Below are 17,008 nucleotides of genomic sequence, written 5' to 3'. Positions count from 1 at the left end.
GGCCTGGGGGGGCGCCCAGGCTGCAGGGAAGGGCTGCTGCTGCACGGTCGGTGGGCGCAGCGGGGCTGAGCCTGCAAGAGACACGGGAGCAATGGCCGGTGCTCGCCTCCCCACTTGCCCCCATGAGCATCCCGGGCTGAAGGGGTCGGGGTGGGTTCCTACCTGGAGGAAAGAAGTTTTGGGGGAGCACGAATGGCTGTAGCAGCCGCAGGACCGGGCGGACCCAGGAGCCGTTCGCTGGGAACATCATGGTCGCTCTGACCGTTGGTAACTAAGGACTCTTTGGGGTGTCCCAGGAAGGAATGTTGGGGCTCCCAGTGTTCCGCCCCAGCCCAAGAGCCTCCCCAGCTCCTCCTGGGCAGGGAAAGGGTTTAGGGGGTTGGGCGGGTGGTGGGAACAAATGCTTTTTGCTTTAAATGTTATTTTTCAGGGGGAAAAGGAACAAGTCGATGCAGCCGAGCTGTGTGTAGGGACCAAGCTGCACCTTGTGCCACACAGTGAACACGTTTGTGACCATTGCCTGTGTTTCTGTGCGCTGGAGTGATGCAGAGACAGGAAAAGGGGACGCGAGGGGGTGTCACACAGCACGTGTTCCCCAGACCTCACTCCAGCAGTCCCCTGATCAGGAAAGCCGAGCAGCCCTGGATCCCCCTCGGAGCGGCTGAGCTTTGCCAGGCAGGTGACACTTGGGAGGAGATGAAACCCACCACTGGGTGCTCCCCAAAAAACGGGCTGGATGCTGCACATCTGCCCCCAGGTTGAGGTTGGATCTGCGGAACAATTTCTTCACAGTATCACAGTATGTTTGGGATTGGAAGGGACCTCAAAAGCTCATCCAGTCCAATCCCCCTGCTGGAGCAGGAACGCCCAGGTGAGGTCGCACAGGAACATGTCCAGGCGGGTTTTGAATGTCTCCAGAGAAGGAGACTCCACACCCCCCTGGGCAGCCTGTTCAGTGCTCTGGCACCCTCACTGAGAAGAAGTTTCTTCTCAAATTTAAGTGGAACCTCTTGTGTTCCAGCTTGATCCCATCACCCCTTGCCCTATCGTTGTTTGCCACTGAGAAGAGCCTGGCTCCATCCTTGTGGCACTCACCCTTTATATATTCATAAACATTAATAAGGTCGCCCCTCAGTCTCCTCCAAACTAAAGAGCCCCAGCTCCCTCAGCCTTTCTTCATAAGGGAGATGCTCCACTCCCGTAATCATCTTCGTTGCCCTGCGCTGGACCCTCTCCAGCAGTTCCCTGTCCTGCTGGAACTGAGGGGCCACAACTGGACACAATATTCCAGATGTGGTCTCACCAGGGTGGAGTAGAGGGGAAGGAGGACCTCTCTCGATCTACTAACCACCCCCCTTCTAATACACCCCAGGTACCATTGGCTTCCTGGCCACAAGGGCACAGTGCTGGCTCATGGTCATCCTGTTGTCCACCAGGACCCACAGGTCCCTTTTCCCTACACTGCTCTCTAATATGTAATTTCCCAACCTATACTGAACCTGGGGTTGTTCCTGCCCAGGTGCAGGACTCTACACTTGTCCTTGTTAAATTTCATCAGGTTATTCCCTCCCCAACTCTCCAGCCTGTCCAGGTCCCGCTGGATGGCAGCACAGCTTCCAGTGTCACCACTCCTCCCAGCTTGGTGTCATCAGCAAACTTGCTGATAGTACACTCTATTCCCTCGTCTAAATCGTTAATGAATATATTGAATAATATTGGCCCCAGCACTGACCCCTGAGGCACTGCACTAGATACTGGCCTCAACTGGACTCCGCACCATTGACTACCACTCTCTGGCTTCTCTCCTTAAGCCAGTTTGCAACCCACCTCACTACTCTATTGTCCAGACCACACCTCCTCAACTGAGCTGTGAGGATGCTGTGGGAGACTGTGTCAAAGGCTTTACTGAAGTCAAGGTAGACCAGTCCACCGCTCTGCCATCATCCATCCACCTTGTTACATTCTCATAAAAGGCTATGAGGTTGGTCAAACATGACTTACCCTTGGTAAAGCCATGCTGACTGCCCCTAATAACCCTCTTATCCTTGATATGCCTTGAGATGGCACCAAGGATTAGCTGTTCCATTACTTTCCCAGGGACAGAGGTGAGGCTGACCGGTCTGTAATCACCCGGGTGCTCCTTCTTGCCCTTTTTGAAGACTGCAGTGACATTTGCTTTCCTCCAATCCTCGGGCACCTCCCCCGTTTCCCAAGACTTGGCAAAGATGATGGAGAGCGGTCCAGCAATGACTTCAGCCAGCTCCCTCAGCACCCGTGGGTGCATCCCATCCGGACCCATGGATTTATGGATGTCCAGACTATTTAATTGCTCCCTAACCCAGTCCTCATCGACTAAAGCAAACTCCTCCACTGACCTGGCTTCATCGGGGGTCTCAGGGGTACAGGGCTCCCCAGGACAGCCTCCGGCAGAGTAGACAGAGACAAAGAAGCATTCAGTAATTCTGCCTTCTCTGTATCTTCTGCCACCAGGGCACCCACCCCGTTCATCAGTGGGCCTACATTGCCTCTGGTATTAGTTTTATCTGCTATGTATTTGAAACAGTTCTTTTTGCTGTCCTTGACCCCTCTCGCCAGCTGTAATTCTAAGGAGGCCTTGGCTATCCTAGCTGCCTTCCTACATCCTCTAACAGCAGCCTTATATTCCTCCCAAGTGGCCAGCCCCTGATTCCATGACCTGTAAACTCTCCTCTTCTGCTTGAGCATACCCAACAGGTCCCTGTTCAACCACGCAGGCCTCCTGGCTCCCTTCCTTGACTTCCTTCGTGTGGGGATGCTCTGATCCTGAGCGTGGAAGAAGCAATCTCTGAATGCAACCCAGCTATCTCGGGCCCCTTTTCCTTCAAGCAGTCTTGCCCATGGGATTTCCCCCAGCAATTGCTTGAAAAGGCCAAAGTTAGCCCTGCTAAAGTCCAGGGTTGCAATTGTACTTGCTCTTCTGTTCCTGCCACACAAGATGCTGAACTCCACCATCTCATGGTCACTGCAGCCCAGACAGCCCTCAACCTTTACTGCTTCGACCAGACCCTCCTTGTTAGTGAGGATGAGATCCAGCAGTGCACCTCTCCTAGTCGGCTCCTCCACCACCTGCATGAGGCGGTTCTCACCGATGCACTGGAGGAACCTCCTGGACTGTGGCTGGCTGGCTGAACGGTCCTTCCAGCAAACATCAGGGGAGTTAAAATCCCCCACAACAACCAGGGCCTGTGACTGTGAGGCCACTCTCAACTGCCCATAGAAGGCCTCATCAACTTCCTCAGCCTGATCTGGTGGCCTGTAACAGACGCCCACAACAGTGTCACCCCTGCCAGCCTGCCCCTTGATCCTGACCCATACACTCTCAACTCGCTCCTCATCCACTCCTGGGCAGAATTTAGTACACTGTAGCTGCTCTCTCACATAGAGAGCAACTCCACCACCACGCCTGGCTGGCCTGTCTTTCCTGAAAAGGACATAGCCATCCATGACCACATTCCAGTCATGAGAACTGTCCCACCATGTTTCTGTAATTGCCACCAGATCATAATCTCCCGACCGAACACAGGATTCTAACTCCTCCTGCTTATTCCCCATGCTGCGTGCATTGGTGTGCAGGCATTTCAGGGAGCGAGCAGAGCACACCAGTTTATCCCTGGGGGCATAGGAGGCCACCCGGTCCTCATCAGTTTTAGAATGCTGCCCCACTGGGACAAGCCCAGCTACAGCCCCATCCCCCTTCGAGCCTAGTTTAAAGCTCTCCAAATGGGCCCAGCTAATTCCTGCCCCAGCATCCTTTTGCCCCTGCGAGATAAACCTTTCCCGCTTGACACTGTCCGGACTGGTGTCTTATAAAACCCACCATTACCAAAAAATCCAAAGCCCTGCCTGTAGCACCAGTCTTGGAGCCAATCATTTGGACACTGAACTTTCCTATTGCATCCCACATCGTTACTTGAAGATGGAAGGAGTGAAGAGAAGATCACTTGAGCCCCTGAGTCTTTCACCATCCTTCCCAAGACCTTGAAATCGTTCTTCATTCCCCTCAGACTATGGGAAGCAGCTTCCTCCCCATCTGTCTGGAAGACCAGCAGCGGGTAGTAGTCTGTCGGGTGCACCAGTTTGGGGAGCTCTCTAGCAATATCCTTGATCCGGGCTCCAGGTAGACTACAAACTTCCCTAAGATGAGGGTAAACCCTGCATATTGGGCCCTCTGTTCCTTTCAGAAGGGAATTTCCTATTACAATCACCCTTCTCTCTTTCTTATCAGAGGCAGTCTTAAGTTGTGAAGTCAACCGCCCTCCATGGTCAAATCTATGGGGCCCGGACGTCTGGGTCCCTCCTCAGTGCAATCTATGGGGCCCGGACGCCTGGGTCCCTCCCTAGTGCAATCTATGTCACCGATGTCCCCGAGCACGAGGTGGACGACAGTTCGTGGGGCAAAGAGTTGATCTAGGGCATGCGGAAAGGAAAACATCCCGAAAACATGACAGCCCCAAGATGCCACATCCAGTGTGCAGCTTCCCCCGAGCTTCCTCCCAGCTGTGGTCAGCGGCTTCTCCTTCATTATCAGCCCTTCCTGCCCCACTGATTGCCCAGCTCATGTCAGATGGCTGGAGAAGGTGGTTCAGAAACACTGGGCAGGACAAGGCCAGCAGGCAGCTCGCTGCTCTCCTGGACAGGCTGCCACGGAGCCCTGAGAAGCCCCTGGGTCGTGTGCCGTGATGGTCACAGCCTCGTGATGCTTCTGGGTGAGTGTCTCATCCTCCCCTTGCTGCTCCTCCCATACAGCTATCTTTTTTCTCATTTCTTCCCCTCTTCTTTTCCTTTCTTTCATAATTTCCCCTTCTTCTGCCTTATACCCCTCTCAAGTCTCTCTTTTGCTGCTGTCATCTCTTCTTTCTTCCTCTCTCCTTTCTGTTTTTTGATCCCCACTTCCCTCTTGTCTTCATCATCCTCTCTCCATCTCCCTTTCCATCTCCTCCTCTCCGCCATATGTAATTAATATTCATGTAATTAATATTCATTAATTTATAATAATTACATAATTACATAACTACATAATTAATGTAATCAATATTCATATTCACATATTCTATATATTCATATAGAATTCTGTATATTCATAAAATTCATCTATTTCTTGGCTGAGCTGATGGAGTTAGTTCTGTCCTATCAACTGCAAATCTAAATTCTCAAGACAGGACCAATTGGGCTGAAAACTCGTTGCCATGGTGCTCCTGGAGACGTGCCCAACATGTGACACAAGAAGGTCTCCCTTCTCACAGAACCCCATTCTGGTTTGGGATGAAGGGACCTCTGGAGGTCATCCAGTCCAACCCCCCTGCTAACACACGGTCACCAGAGCAGATCACAGGTGGGTCCATGCGGGTTTGAATGTCTCAGAGAAGGAGACTCCACACCCGCTCTGGGCAGCCTGGGCCAGGCTCTGGCACCTCCCAGCAAAGAAGTTTCTCCTCATGTTCACATGGACCCTCCTGTGCTTCAATCTGTGCCCGTTGCCCCTCACCCTGGCGTTGGGCACCACTGAACAGAGTCTGGTCCATCTGACACCCACCCTGAGATACTGATCCTATTGATCACATCCCTTTCAGCTTCTCTTCTCCAGCTCAACAGCCCCAGCTCTCCCAGTCTCTCCTGATCAGAAAGATGCTCCAGACCCCTCAGCATCTTTGTGTCCCTCCACTGGACTCCCTCCAGTAATTCCTTGTCCTTCTTAAACTGGGGAGTCCAGAACTGGACCCAGAACTCCAGATGCGGCTTCACCAGGGCGGAGCAGAGCGGGAGGATTCACCTCTCTCGACCTGCTGCTCACACTCTTCTTAATATCCCCCAGGTACCCTTGGCCTCTTGGCCACAAGGACACATTGGTGACTTGTGGCCAACCTGATGTCAACCAGAACTCCCAAGTCCTCTCTCGACCTGCTGCTCGCACTCTTCTTAATATCCCCCAGGTACCTTCTTGGCCACAAGGACACATTGGTGACTTGTGGCCAACCTGATGTCAACCAGAACTCCCAAGTCCTCTCTTGACCTGCTGCTCGCACTCTTCTTAATATCCCCCAGGTACCCTTGGCCTCTTGGCCACAAGGACACATTGGTGACTTCCTGCTGAGGGGTGCATGCAGCTGGTCTGCCAGCCAAGGCTGCCCCACCACAGCTCCCCAGCCCCTCACATCTCCAATTCCAGCAACAGCCCACCCCAAGCTGGCCAGAAACCCCAAAGCTTCCTTTCTCCTACAGCCTCATTTATTTAAGTTTCAACACACCGTTTCCCACTGCCGATATCAATCAATCGCTTCACAGTATCACAGTATCACAGTATGTTTGGGATTGGAAGGGACCTCAAAAGATCATCCAGTCCAATCCTCCTGCTGGAGCAGGAACGCCCAGGTGAGGTCGCACAGGAACATGTCCAGGCGGGTATTGAATGTCTGCAGGGAAGGAGACTCCACACCCCCTGGGCAGCCTGTTCCAGTGTCTGTCACCCTTACTGAGAAGAAGTTTCTTCTCAAATTTAAGTGGAACCTCTTGTGTTCCAGCTTGGTCCCATTACCCCTTGTCCTGTCATTGTTTGCCACTGAGAAGAGCCTGGCTCCATCCTCATGGCACTCACCCTTTATATATTTATACACATTTCCTGCAGGCCTCAAAGCTTGATTGGCTGGTTACTTATCAGTCACATGACTCACCCCACCTTCTCAAATGTGATTGGCTGTCCTGGGTCCTCTGACTTCCCATAGATTTCTGGTTGGTTGTTGCCAGGCAACGAGCTCCGCCTGAAAATGAAGCTGTGGGCCCTGAGCGAAGGCTGTGGGTGATAAAAGACACGTTGGGACCCTGAACATGAGGATTTGGCCCCAAGAAGGAGGCTCTGGGCACTCAAAGGATGGGCAGATGCTAAAGACGGTGCTTTGGGACTGAACACAAGGGGACCGAGCTGGGTTTGGTGCCCGTGACCCCACGGAACAGACACCTGTGCTGTCCGGAGTGGCCACGGAACAGACGGAGCCCAAAGCCACAGACTGCATGGGCTCCACGGGCTGTTGTGACATTTCATGGACGGTTCACAGGGGCAGCCCATGGACTGCGGGCAACTGCCTGTGTGTGGTATCAAAGGGCGGGAAGGGGAGCGCTGGTTGGTGAGGACGTGTTGGGTCGTGTGGGACCTGAGCCCGACATCCATGGGGTGGAACAAGGGGTGCAGAAAGGACCGTCGTGGTGGCGACACTGCTCCTGCGTGGAGCTCCAGAGGCTGCAGGGGGAGTTCTGCTCCACCAGGGACCAGCACAAGCCAGTGGCCCGTTCCTGTCTGTCACTGCTCGGGGGCTGTGACCCCAGCAGCACCTGCACAGCAGCAGTGTCCTCAGTGCCAGCACCGGCTCTGTGCTCTGTCTGCCCCTCTGTCCCCATCTCCCCGTGCTCTCCTCCCTCCCAGGCACCTTTTCCACCTCCTCAGGACCCACCGAGGCCTCTGTCTGTCTATAGAGACTAAAAGGAAAGAAAAACTCTCCACACTGATGCCATCAAATAACCGCATGAAATAAAAACATTTTTAACGGGAAGGGTCACCCTAACTTTTCTCTGTCTGAGTGTTTATAATAAATGTACTGCATTTAAAAAAAAATAGTGTAGGAAGCAACTATTTTGCAAATATAATAGGCCCAGGCAGGATCTCTCAGCAAAGCACATTTTAATAATGATTTTGCAAGACCGAATGTTCTACCTAAAGGCAGGCACATCAAATAGGGCAAAAAGCCCCTGCTTATATCTCCCCAAAATCCCAGCTGCAATTTTCCTCCCTGTTCCCCACTGGTTGGTACTTCAGGGTTTACAGACTCCCTCAGCGCATACAATAACCCTTCCCCTTATCAATATGGATTCCTGGTACTTTGGCTGCACTTCTCCTAAATTGACTTGTCAATACAAGTATCAGTTTATATACAGGTATCAGTATATATTCCAGGAAAAGACTGTTTTACATTAAGGATTCACAGTCCGATGTCTCTCGGTCCTTCCCCCTAAATTAACTTGTAAATACAGGTATCAGTATATATACAGGTGTCAGTATATATTCCAGGAAAAGACTGTTTTACATTAAGGATTCATAGTCCGATGTCTCTTGGTCCTTCCCCCCTGTTGGGCTCAGGTGCCAGGTCCTCAGTTATGTAAAAACAACAATTCTTCGTTAAATGTTCCTTAAAATAGTGCAGCTTTAGTTTCTATCAGGAGGGTGTGTTCTTTGTGCCGTTGACATTTCACACATATTATACCAATTGATTTATTCTCCCTGTTCAGTTGCTTTCTACGCATGTCTTGTTATGTCCATAGGGAACCATCCAGAATTTGTACTTAGTTTTGATATTGTTAGGTCAGCTGCTGCTCCACATTATCTAATCTTTCATTTTCCAGTGCTCCCCTGTTGCATCCTTTGGCAGGTGATGTTCTTGTCTCCAGGTAGATCATCCTTCCCACATGTAGTTTGGATGGTCCCTAGCTGATCCATGGTGCTTCACGTGTTCTGACTTCTGCCTTCTGCATCATGTGGTGACGTATGTGTTTGTGTGGCAGGTGTCACATCAGAAACATTGTCCCAGCCAGGTCACTGCATCTCTTTCTGTTCTCCCTCTGCTGTCACCATGACTGTACCAGCTGTCTGATGTGCTTTCTGACCTCATGGACCCTCTGGTCCTGCCTCCCTCCTGCTGGTCAAACTTGTTCCTGCAAGAGAAGTGACAACCAGTCAGTGTCTCCTCTGTGGTATCTGGACCTTCCAGAGCGGGACGGCTGGTGGGAACTGTCACCATCAGCCAAGGCTCTGTGGGAAGTCTTCTCCTGGCACAGGAACAGCTGCCCCAAGGAGAACAGCAGCACTGGCAGTGACTCCTGGGCCATGTCCAGCTGGGCAGAGATGATCTGAGGGCAGGTTGGCAGCAGACCCTGAGGCTGTGCCGGGGGTGGCCACATCTGGCTCCTCCCAGCAGGAGTTTGGACAGTCCCTTCCCAGCTGTGAGCGCCAGGCCAAGGGCACGGGGCAGAAAGAGCCCTCACCCCCAAGGGTCCCAGCCCCACACTGGCCTCTGTCCCCAAACTACCAAAACTTCTAAATAGGCTCTGCCTCTACCTGAATTAACTTCAGTTTTAACAAAAAAAACCCAAACTAAAGTGTACTTCTGGGTGAGGATGGACCAGGTTCGGGATCAGGACCAGGGGTGCTGCAGGAGCAGGTGTCTCCCAGCACAGACAGGCCATGGGGACCTGTCGACCCCAGCACCCCTGGGCCCCAGCATGGCCCAGTTCAGCAGCCCTGGGCCCGAGGGCTCAGCCCAGGGTCAGCCCCACAACCAGGGTCAGAGCGGTTCCTGCTGCTGCCCCGAGGGTCACCAGCCCCAGGCAGCCCTGAGCCAGAGTGCAGTGTCTGAGCTGGGCTGAGCTGGAAGGGGCTGCAAAACAGCTCATCGGAGGAGGTGATGGAAGAAGGTGCCGTGTGTGTGGCACCGGGGGTGAACCGACACCCTCAGTTTGGTATCTGGACCCGTGCTGGGCTTGCACATGGACTAAGCCCCAGCTCAGAGCACAAATTGCTGTTCCCAGCCCCGGCTGCCAAGCACTGGTCCTGCTCTCTCCTCCCTGGTGCGGCCCGAGCGCACGACTGCCCTGTGGCCTCTATGGGTCTCTATGGGTCTCTCTGGGTCTCTATGGTCTCTATGGGTCTCTATGGGTCTCTATGGTCTCTATGGGTCTCTATGGTCTCTATGGTCTCTATGGTCTCTATGCGTCTCTATGGTCTCCATGGTCTCTATGGTCTCTATGGTCTCTAAGGTCTCTATGGGTCTCTATGGTCTCTATGGGTCTCTATGGGTCTCTATGGGTCTCTATGGTCTCTATGGTCTCTATGGTCTCTATGGGTCTCTATGGTCTCTATGGTCTCTAAGGTCTCTATGGGTCTCTATGGTCTCTATGGTCTCTATGGTCTCTATGGTCTCTATGCGTCTCTATGGTCTCCATGGTCTCTATGGTCTCTATGGTCTCTAAGGTCTCTATGGGTCTCTATGGTCTCTATGGGTCTCTATGGTCTCTATGGGTCTCTATGGGTCTCTATGGTCTCTATGGGTCTCTATGGGTCTCTATGGGTCTCTATGGTCTCTATGGTCTCTATGGGTCTCTATGGGTCTCTATGGTCTCCGTTGGTCTCTATGAGTCCCTATGGGTCCCTATGGATCTCTATGGGTCTCTATGACCTTGGGGCTTGGGGAGCTCGGGTCAAAAGGAAGGACAGACTGGTGTGGGTATGGGATCTTTAAGTGTCCTGGGATTGCTTTGCTCATCACTCTGTAACGGTTCCTGGGCTATTAAATCGATATGTGCCCAGAGAAGCAAAACAGTTCATGAACCAACTTTCCAATTAAGGTTTCCTTCTTACAAAAACACACACTTCCATTTTCTCATCGGCAAAAGACTGAAAGTGGAAGCTGAAGCAGCATGTGCCTCTTGTGAAAACAGGTAACAACAGATGGTTCCATTCAGTCGATCCTTAATTTATTCCTGCACAAGAAAACGGTCCATTAATTTAATCTCTGGTGTCCAGGCAGGGCCTTGCTGATGTTCCTGTGTCACAGCAAGTGTGTGCATGTCAGGCTTCCTGCAGGTTTGTGGCTGAGTTTTCCATTTCCCCTAACAAGGACAATCTTGCTGTGTGCTCCTGAAGTCTCCCATAAGCTGGTGGTTGAGAGAAGGACGGGGAGCTCCAGTGAGCTCAGGGAGGACCAGGCAGCACCACAGGCAAAGCAGACGGGAACTCGAGTGGGTGAACATTAATGGAATTTATTGATAGAAGAAACAGGAACGTCTCCCCCATCTCTGGGCGGGTCACCGTGCACCCTGAACCGATACAGGCAGGTGTAGTCCGGGTGGCCCCAGTTGCTCAGCACTTGCAGCCTGATGTAATTCACAACCCCAGGGAGCTCGTTCTGCAATGACAAGAGGAAATGAGTCGCCTTTTCCTCTCTGGCCCGTGAGCACTGACAGAAGTGCCGCAGCGACGGCCTCGATCAGCAGCTTCCTTCCTGCTGCCCCGCGGGGGCTTTGACCTGTCGTGGTGCAGACGTTCTTATTCTGGCCCAGGATGTTGCATCTAGGATGTTGTATTTTGGATGACATATCTAGGAGGGTGTACCTGGGATGCTGTATCTAGGATTCTGTATCGGGGAACCTGTATCTGGGATGCTGTATTAGGATGCTGTATCTGGGATGCTGTATCTGGGATGCTGTTTCTAGGATTCTGTATCTAGGATGCTGTATTTAAGATGCTGTATATAGGATACTGTATCCGGGATGCTCTATCCAGGCTGCTGTATCTGGAACGCTGTATCTAGGATGCTGTATCTGGGATCCTGTATCTGGGATGCTGTATCTGGAACGCTGTATCTAGGATGCTGTATCTGTGATGCTGTATCTGCGATGCTGTATCTAGGATGCTGTATCTGGGATGCTGTATCTAGGATGCTGTATCTAGGATGTTGCATCTGTGATGCTGTGTCTAGAATGCTGTATCGGATATGGTGTATCTGGGTTGCTGTGTTTAGGATGCTCTATCTGGGATGCTGTATTGGGGATCCTGTATCTGGGATCCTGTATCTAGGATGTTGTATCTGTGATACTATATCTAGGATGCTGTGACTAGGATGCTGTATCTGGAATGCTGTATCTAGAATGCTGTATCTAGGATGTTGCATCTCTGATTCTGTATCTAGGATGCTGTATCTGGGATGTTGTATCTGGGATCCTATGTCTGGGATTCTTTCTCTAGGGTGCTGTATCTGGGATGCTGTATCTAGGATACTATATCTGGGATCCTGTATCTGGGATGCTGTATCTAGGTTGCTATATCTGGGATGCTGTATATGGGATGCTGTATCTTGGATGCTGTATCTGGGATGCTGTATCTGGGATGCTGTATCTAGGATACTATATCTGGGATCCTGTATCTGGGATGCTGTATCTAGGATGCTGTATCTGGGATGCTGTATCTAGTAAGCTGTATACGGGATGCTTTATCTGGGATGCTGTATATAAGATGCTTTATCTAGGTTATCTGTATAAATATGTGTACCCTGGACCAATAAATTCAACTATGCTCTGTCACTCACATTGAGTCGTCTCAGCTTTTTCCTCCGCCGCTCGCAAGCTTTGGTTTGGAAGACATCAGATTTGGAACGTTAAGGAAGCTGTAACTCCCTTGGTGTTTCCTTCTCCCCGCAGTCGCATTTCTGGTTCTGTCTGTCGAGTTCTGCTCCTCTCCTGCACCAGGTGCTGATCTGGGGCTCAGGGTGGGGGGGGCAGGGAGGGCAGGGTGTCTGTGGGCTTCAATAAGTTTTGTTTGGGGTTTTTCAATCGCGTCTGTTGACACGTCGTGTAACAACTGATTGCTGCAGTGCTCATGAATGAACAGGAGGATGAGCAACAGACTGCAGAAACTGTAACTATATGCTGTATCTGGGGTGCTGTATCTGGAATGCTGTATCTGGGATGCTGTATCTGATATGCTGTATCTAGGATGCTGTATCTGGAATGCTGTATCTGGGATGCTGTAACTATGATGCTGTATCTGGGGTGCTGTATCTGGGATTCTGTATCTGGGATGCTGTATCTGGGATGCTGTATCTGGGATGCTGTATCTAGGATTCTGTATCTGGGATATTGTATCTGGGATGCTGTATCTAGGATGCTGTATCTAGGACGCTGTATCTGGGATGCTGTTTCTGGGGTGCTGTATCTGTGGTGCTGTATCTGGGGTGCTGTATCTGGGATGCTGTGTCTAGGATGCTGTATCTAGGATGCTGTATCTGGGATGCTGTATCTGGGATGTTGTATCTGGGGTGCTGTATCTGGGATGCTTTATCTAGGATGCTGTATATTTGATTCTGTATCAGGATGCTGTATCTGGGATTCTGTATCTGGGATGCTGTATCTAGGATGCTGTATCTAGGATGCTGTATCTGGGATGCTGTATATAGGATGCTGTATCTGGGATGCTGTATCTATGATGCTGTATCTGGGATGCTGTATCTGGTATTCTGTATCTAGGATGCTGTATCTGGCATGCTGTATAGGATGCTGTATCTGGGATTCTGTATCTAGGATGCTGTGTCTATGATGCTGTATCTGAGGTGCTGTATCTGGCATGCTGTATCTGGGATGCTGTATCTAGGATGCTGTAGATGAGATGTTGTATCTAGGATGTTGTATCTGGGATATTGTATCTTGGATGCTGTATCTAGGATGCTGTATCTGCGATGTTGTATCTGGGATGCTGTATCTGGGGTGCTGAATCTAGGATGCTGTGTCTATGATGCTGTATCTGGGATGCTGTATCTGGAATGCTGTATCTGGGATGCTATATCTGGTATGCTGTATCTAGGATGCTGTCTATAGGATGCTGTATCTATGATGCTGTATCTGGAATGCTGTATCTGGAGTGCTGTATCTAGGATGCTGTATCTAGTATGCTGTGTTTATGATGCTGTATCTGGGATGCTGTATCTGGGATGCTTTATCTAGGATGCTGTATATATGATGCTGTATCTGGGGTGCTGTATCTGGGATATTGTATCTAGGATGCTGTATGTAGGATGCAGTATCTGGGATGCTGTATCTGGAATGCTGTATCTGGAGTGCTGTATCTAGGATGTTGTATCTAGTATGCTATGTTTATGATGCTGTATCTAGGATGCTCTATGTAGGATTCTGTATCTGCGATTCTGTATCTGGGATGCTGTATCCAGGATGCTGTATCAAGGATGCTGTATCTGGGATGCTGTATCTGGGATGCTGTATCTGGGATGGTGTATTGGGTATCCTCTATCTGGGTTGCTGTATCTGGGATACTGTATCTAGGATGATGTATCTGGGATGCTGTATCTAGGATGCAATATCTATGGTTCTGTGTCTGGGATGCTGTATCTGGGATTCTGTATCTGAGATTCTGTATCTAGGATGATGTCTCTAGGATGCTGTATCTGGGATGCTGTATCTGGGATTCTGTATCTGATATTCTGTATCTGGGATGCTGTCTCTAGGATGCTGTATCTAGGATGCTGTGTCTAGGATGCTGTATCTGGGATTCTGTATCTGGGATGCTGTATCTGGGATGCTGTATCTAGGATGCTGTATCCTGGATGCTGTATCTGGGGTGCTGTATCTAGGATGCTGTATCTGGGTTGCTGTATCTGGGGTGCTGTATCTAGGATGCTGTATCTAGGATCCTGTATCTATGGTGCTGTATCTGGGATGCTGTATCTGGGATGCTGTATCTGGGATGCTGTATCTGGGATGCTGTATATAGGATGCTGTATCTATGATGCTGTATCTGGCATGCTGTATCTAGGATGCTGTATCTGGGATGCTGTATCTAGGATGCTGTATCTATTATGCTGTATCTGGGATGCTGTATCTAGGATGCTGTATCTGTGATGCTGTATCTAGGATGCTGTATCTTGGATGCTGTATCTAGGATGCTGTATCTGGGATTCTTTATCTGGGATGATCTATCTAGGATGCTGTATCTGGGATGCTGTATCTAGGATGCTGTATCTAGGATGCTGTATCTGGGATGCTGTATCTGGGATGCTGTATCTGGGATGCTGTATCTGGGATTCTGTATCTAAGATGCTGTATATATGATGCTGTATCTGGGGTGCTGTATCTGGGATATTGTATCTAGGATGCTGTATGTAGGATGCTGTATCTGGGATGCTGTATCTGGAATGCTGTATCTGGAGTGCTGTATCTAGGATGCTGTATCTAGTATGCTGTGTTTATGATGCTGTATCTGGGATGCTGTATCTGGGATGCTCTATCTAGGATGCTGTATCAGTGACGCTGTATCTGGGGTGCTGTATCTGGGATGCTGTATCTGATATGCTGTATCTAGGATGCTGTATCTGGAATGCTGTATCTGGGATGCTGTAACTATGATGCTGTATCTGGGGTGCTGTATCTGGGATGCTGTATGTGGGGTGCTGTATCTGGGATGCTGTATCTAGGATTCTGTATATGGGATATTGTATCTGGGATGCTATATCTAGGATGCTGTATCTAGGATGCTCTATCTGGGATGCTGTTTCTGGGGTGCTGTATCTGTGGTGCTGTATCTGTGGTGCTGTATCTGGGATGCTGTATGTGGGGTGCTGTATCTGGGATGCTGTATCTAGGATGCTGTCTATAGGATGCTGTATCTATGATGCTGTATCTGGAATGCTGTATCTGGAGTGCTGTATCTAGGATGCTGTATCTAGTATGCTGTGTTTATGATGCTGTATCTGGGATGCTGTATCTGGGATGCTTTATCTAGGGTGCTGTATATATGATGCTGTATCTGGGGTGCTGTATCTGGGATATTGTATCTTGATGCTCTATCTATGATGCTGTATCAAGGATGCTGTATCCGGGATTCTGTATCGGGGATGCTGTATCTGGGATGCTGTATCTAGGATGCTGCATCTAGGATGCTGTATCTGGGATGCTGTGTCTGGCATGCTGTATCTAGGATGCTGTATCTGGGATTCTTTATCTAGGATGCTGTGTCTATGATGCTGTATCTGGGATGCTGTATCTGGGATATTGTATCTAGGATGCTGTATCTAGGATGCTGGATCTGCGATGCTGTATCTGGGGTGCTGTATCTGGGGTGCTGTATCTAGGATGCTGTGTCTATGATGCTGTATCTGGGATGCTGTATCTGGGATTCTTTATCTAGGATGCTGTATTTAGGATGCTGTATCTTGGATGCTGTATCTGGTGTGCTGTATCTGGGATTCTGTATCTAGGATCCAGTATATATGATACTGTATCTAGGATGCTGTATCTAGGATGCTGTATCTAGGATGCTGTATCTGGGATGCTATATCTGGATGCTGTATCTAGGATGCTGTCTATAGGATGCTGTATCTATGATGCTGTGTCTAGGATTCTGTATCTGGGATTCTGTATCTGGGATGCTGTATCCAGGATGCTGTATCAAGGATGCTGTATCTGGGATGCTGTATCTGGGATGCTCTATCTGGGATGGTGTATTGGGTATCCTCTATCTGGGTTGCTGTATCTGGGGTGCTGTATCTAGGATGATGTATCTGGGATGCTGTATCTGGGATGCTGTATCTAGGATGCTGTATCTGGGATGCTGTATCTGGGGTGCTGTATCTAGGATGCTGTATCTAGGATGCTGTGTCTAGGATGCTGTATCTGGGATTCTATATCTGGGATGCTGTATCTAGGATGCTGTAACTATTATGCTGTATCTTGGGTGCTGTATCTGGAATGCTGTATCTGGGATGCTGTATCTAGGATGCAGCATCTGGGATATTGTATCTAGGATGCTGTATCTAGGATGCTATATCTGGAATGCTGTATCTGGGATGCGGTATCTATGATGCTGTATCTGGGATGCTGTATCTAGGATGCTGTATCTGGGATGCTGTATCTGGGATGTTGTATCTGGCATTCTTTATCTGGGATGCTGTATCTAGGATGCTGTATCTGGGATTCTGTATCTAGGATGCTGTATATATGATGCTGTATCTGGGGTGCTGTATCTGGGATATTGTATCTAGGATGCTGTATGTAGGATGCTGTATCTGGGATGCTGTATCTGGAATGCTGTATCTGGAGTGCTGTATCTAGGATGCTGTATATAGTATGCTGTGTTTATGATGCTGTATCTGGGATGCTGTGTCTGGGATGCTTTATCTAGGATGCTGTATATATGATGCTGTATCTAGGATGCTGTATCTGGGATTCTGTATTGAGGATCCTATATCTGCGATGCTGTATCTGGGATGCTGTATCTAGGATGCTGTATCTGGGATGCTGTATCTGGGATGCTTTATCTAGGATGCTGTATCTATGATGCTGTATCTGGAGTGCTGTATCTAGGATACTGTATATAGTATGCTGTGTTTATGATGCTGTATCTAGGATGCTGTATCTGGGATTC

This window comes from Columba livia, chromosome 31 (assembly GCF_036013475.1).
Source record: "Columba livia isolate bColLiv1 breed racing homer chromosome 31, bColLiv1.pat.W.v2, whole genome shotgun sequence".
In the NCBI taxonomy this organism is placed as follows: domain Eukaryota; kingdom Metazoa; phylum Chordata; class Aves; order Columbiformes; family Columbidae; genus Columba; species Columba livia.
Note: the sequence above shows the minus strand (reverse complement) of the source record.